Raw genomic sequence first — 5,390 nt, forward strand, 5'->3', positions numbered from 1 at the left:
ACAGGCGCTCTTGGAAGCCGGCTTTATTAGAGAGGTCAAATACCCAACGTGGCTAGCCAATGTAGTGCTAGTCAAGAAACAGAATGGTAAATGGAGAATGTGCGTCGACTATACCGACTTGAATAAGGCATGTCCTAAGGACCCTTATCCTCTACCGAGTATTGATACCCTGGTGGACTCCAGCTCGGGGTACCAATACCTATCATTCATGGATGCCTACTCGGGATATAACCAAATCTCGATGCATGAACCCGACCAGGAGAAAACATCGTTCATCACACCAAAAGCCAACTATTGCTACGTGGTCATGCCATTCGGACTAAAGAATGCAGGAGCCACGTATCAAAGGCTGATGAACAAAGTGTTTTCTCCCCATCTAGGGAGCCTAATGGAGGTATACGTCGACGACATGTTAATAAAAACCAAGCAAGAAAACGACCTCTTAACCGACCTCTCACAAGTCTTCAACACTATAAGGTTGCATGGGATGAGACTAAATCCCGCAAAATGCGCCTTCGCAGTAGAAGCGGGAAAATTTCTAGGCTTCATGCTAACACAAAGAGGGATTGAGGCCAATCCCGACAAATGCAGAGCCATCCTAGAAATGAAAAGCCCGACTTGTTTGAGAGAGGTTCAACAGCTCAATGGCCGACTTGCAGCCCTCTCCAGATTCTTGGCGGGATCGGCACTGAAATCCCTTCCACTATTTTCTTTATTGAGGAAGGGATGCCAATTTGAATGGACTTCGGAATGCGAAGAGGCGTTCCAAGAGTTCAAAAGATTCCTAAGTCAACCTCCTATCTTAACACGACCAGTACCGGGAAAAGACCTTGTCCTATACCTATCCGTGGCAAACAGGGCTGTCTCATCAGCCCTGATCAGAGAAGACAAGGACGGGCAACACCCGGTCTACTTTACCAGTAAGGTCCTACAAGGCCCTGAACTAAGGTACCACAAACTAGAGAAGTTTGCCTACTCCTTAGTAATAGCCTCACGAAGGCTACGACCTTACTTTCAGGCTCACACAATAAGAGTCCGTACGAACCAACCCATGAAGCAAATCCTCCAAAAGACGGATGTTGCAGGGAGAATGGTTCAATGGGCAATAGAGCTCTCCGAGTTTGATTTGAGATATGAAACTCGGACAGCAATTAAAGCCCAATGTCTCGCCGATTTCGTTGCAGAATATGCAGGTGAACAAGAGGAAAAGCCGACTACATGGGAACTCTATGTAGACGGATCCTCCAACAAAGCAGGGAGCGGCGCAGGCATAATATTGGCAGATGAAAAAGGAACCCAGATAGAGGTCTCCTTAAAATTTGAATTTCCGGCTTCAAACAATCAGGCAGAATATGAAGCCTTGATTGCCGGATTAAAATTAGCGGAAGAAGTTGGCGCTACAAAGGTGGTGGTATACAGCGACTCTCAGGTGGTAACCTCCCAAATAAGCGGAGAGTATCAGGCAAAGGACCCCAAAATGAAAAGATACTTGGAAAAAACCTTGGAACACCTTGGGCACTTTGCGGGAACCGAAGTTAAGCATATAACTCGGGATCTAAATAGCAGAGCTGACGCCCTATCCAAGTTAGCAAGCACCAAACCCGGAGGGAACAACAGAAGCCTGATCCAAGAAACCCTCCAAGAGCCCTCGGTATCAAAAACAGAGGATGAACAGGAGGTACTTGAGGTAGCCGGCCTAAACCTCGGATGGATGAACCCCTTAGTCGAATACCTGAAATTCGACATCCTCCCCAAAGAGGAAAAAGAAGCTAAAAAGATCCGAAGGGAAGCACAACATTACACTTTGGTGAGAAATGTCCTTTACAGAAGAGGGATATCAACACCATTGCTGAAGTGCGTACCGACCTCAAGAACCACCGAGGTGTTGGAGGAAGTACATAGCGGGATCTGCGGAAACCATCTCGAAGCAAGGTCGCTGGCCAGGAAAGTAATCCGAGCAGGATTCTATTGGCCGACCTTGCAGAAAGATGCCACAGAATTTGTGAAGAAATGCCAACCATGTCAGATGCACGCAAATTTCCACGTAGCTCCACCTGAAGAGCTCATCAGTATCACTTCTCCCTGGCCCTTTGCAAAATGGGGGATGGATTTGTTAGGTCCTTTTCCCCAAGCACCAGGACAAGTCAAATACTTGATCGTGGGAATAGATTACTTCACAAAGTGGATAGAAGCAGAACCGTTAGCCACCATTACCGCTCAAAGAAGTCGCAGGTTCCTCTACAAAAATATTATCACAAGGTATGGAATACCTTATTCCATCACCACAGACAATGGAACCCAATTCACCGACGCCACCTTCAGAAATCTAGTAGCCAGTCTGAAAATCAAGCACCAGTTCACCTCGGTAGAACACCCACAAGCCAATGGGCAAGCCGAGGCAGCTAACAAAGTCATACTGGCAGGATTAAAGAAAAGACTACAGGAAGCAAAGGGAGCTTGGGCTGAAGAGCTCCCTCAAGTATTATGGGCTTATAGGACAACTCCCCAATCCGCCACAGGAGAAACGCCCTTCAGATTAGTCTATGGCGTAGAAGCCATGATTCCAATAGAAATCAGTGAGCAAAGCCCAAGGGTAATTCTTCACGACGAGGTCGGAAACATACAGGGGCACAAAGAGGAGCTCGACTTGCTCCCCGAAGTCCGAGAGGAGGCCCAGGTAAAAGAAGCTGCACTGAAGCAAAGAATGACTACAAGGTACAACAAAAAAGTCATTCGAAGAACATTCGCTACAGATGACTTGGTCCTAATCAGAAATGACATTGGAGTCAACAAATCGGGAGAGGGAAAACTCGCCGCAAATTGGAAAGGACCATACAAAGTCAAAGAAGTCTTAGGAAAAGGTTATTATAAAGTAACCGACCTTAATGGCACTGAGCTACCAAGGTCGTGGCATGCTTGTAATATGAAAAGGTACTACAGTTAAAAGCGAACTCTACTCCCTGATGTACTCTTTTCCCAACTTCACGATTTTTTCCCAAAGAAAAGGGTTTTTTCTGGAGAAGGGTTTTTAATGAGGCATCATAGTAGAGGCTAAGGGAAAATAGGCTATCAAGACCCTTAGTAGCAAAAAAGTACCTTCCCAATCAATAAAGATCTTTTTCATTTATCTCTCTTAAATATCCTCCTTTTTTTTCATATAAGTCTTTCTACGAAACGCGCCGACTTAAGCTCGACAAAACGTGAAAATCCCATGGACCGACCTAGATGGTCGTCAGGATAAAACGACGAGGTACAAGTCGGTGTAAAGAGGTTATATGAGTTGATCGTGAGAACTCAGGAATCATCCGACTCTCAAGTCGAAATGAAAATCCGAGTAAAACGAACTCGAAAGAGCTCTGAGTAAAAGAAAACCGAGCTCCGAGTAAAGGAAAAACGTATCACAAAAATAACCTAAGTCATAGAAGCTCAATAAAGCAAAGTTGAGTACAAAGGATAACAAAAGAGATAGGAAAACCTGGAAAAAGTTTAAAGGCTGCATAAAAGCCCTTGAATGAAAAAGGCTCGAGAAAACAACGCAAGCCAGCAAAGAGGTTTTCTTCAAAAAAGATCAAAAAAATATATCAAAAACAGAAAAGCATGCACGCACGAGGTAACTTAGAACCCTTATCCAAAAAAGGGCATTTATTTTTCTACGCCCTTGTTCAAAAAAGGGCAATCACCACAAATATTTTTGTTTACGGCCTTAAAAGGCCAAAAAAGAAATTGTTCACAACCACCAACAGAGAAATAAAGTTTAAAAAAGAGGGGACCCACAGGCCGGGCCCCCATATAGCCATAAAAAATAAAGAGTCATTTCTTCAAGGGAGTAGAGGAATCACCACCAGATTCAGGAGGGGCGCTACCAGGACCAGTCGGAGGAGCGGAGGAAGAAGTCAGAGCATCTTTAGGACGAGGAGGAGACTCTATAATTCTCTGCCCCCGAGTCTTCAGGTCCGACTCAGAAACAACCTCGGGGACAGGAGGATCAACGATGGCGCCATCAATAACTACCTTGTCGGGATGTAAAGGAGAAAGGTCCAAGTCGAGAGCGATAACTCTGACTTGTTCCAAGAAAATTCTCCAAGACTCCTCGGCACCATCGGCGATAGAGTCCTCCAACTCGGCGTACGCGTTCCGAGAGTTCAGCAAGTCCTTCCTCACAGCAACAATATCTTGAAATAAACTGTGATAGCTGTCTTGTGCTGTTTTCCTCAAATTCGCCTCCAAAGTGCATTGAGCTCGTAGCTTACCCACCTCCTCCCTAAGGTGATCCCTCTCCTTCCTCAATTTATCTCTCTCCTCCTTCAACTCCTTCTCATGTTTTTCAAAAAGAAGAAGCCTCCCCTCCAACTCCTCAACCTTTGAGGTTGCCCCCAAGGAGCTGAGAGGAGCCTTCTCAAAGATGTCCAAAAGTTTGCCACAAACACCCGCCGCCCTAAAACTCTCCTCAGCCATGGTGGTGAGGTGGTTTCGAACAGAAACATCATCCATACTGATAAAAGGATAGATGTTCTTTCGGACGAATGCCATAGCATCCGCCTTAACTCCACCATCAAAAGAAGAAGAGCCAGACTCTGGAGCCTTACGCTTCTTCTTTTCTGGCTCGGAGAGAATTTGGGCAGAAGGGGGTGGTCGAGACAAACTCGAGGAAGAAATGACAAGGGGCTGAGAAGGAGTGCCAGTATTCTTAGGAGGAGGAGGAGGAGGAGGAGGAGGAGAGGTGATCGCCCTGGCACCACCGGACCTAGCCCGGGACTTCGCCTTGGCCTCTTGGACCCTTTGGTAGGCCTCCTGAGCGTTCCTTTTTGCCATATCTACAAAAGAAAACAAATAACAAAAATTACAAGTCGGTAGAATGCAAGTCGGCAAAAACAACTCGGAAATAAAGAACGCATGCACTACCTAGCTGAGATTGAACGAAGGTCGGTGTACCCTGGAGAATTTTCCTGGTATCCAAGTATGGGGCCTTCCCCCACGCTTCTCGGAAAAACCCCACAATAGCCGCCTCCACCTCATCCAGGTCATCTGGACCATACTTTTCACAAGAGGAAGGCGGCGACCAATAAAGGGGGAAGCGGGGAGAGGAATGCTCATCCAGGAAAAAGGGGTGGTGACCCTCTACAGCTTGAAGTTTGAAAAAGAAGTTTTTGAAGTCGTGAAAAGATTCGTCAAAAAGGGTGAAAATCCTCCGACCTTGTATGGCTCGGAAGGATACCCATTGCTGTTTGTTGTTTAGCCCACTAAAGGGCTTAGTCATATGGAAGAGAAAGAAGAAAATCCTTAGAGAAGTCGGAAAGTCCAGAGCATGGCTTATAAACTGATAGATCTTCAAAAAACCCCAAGAATTGGGGTGAAGTTGAGTAGGGGCAACTCTACAGTGATGCAAAACA

The sequence above is a fragment of the Arachis stenosperma genome, chromosome 7, assembly GCF_014773155.1.
Source record: "Arachis stenosperma cultivar V10309 chromosome 7, arast.V10309.gnm1.PFL2, whole genome shotgun sequence".
Lineage (NCBI taxonomy): Eukaryota > Viridiplantae > Streptophyta > Magnoliopsida > Fabales > Fabaceae > Arachis > Arachis stenosperma.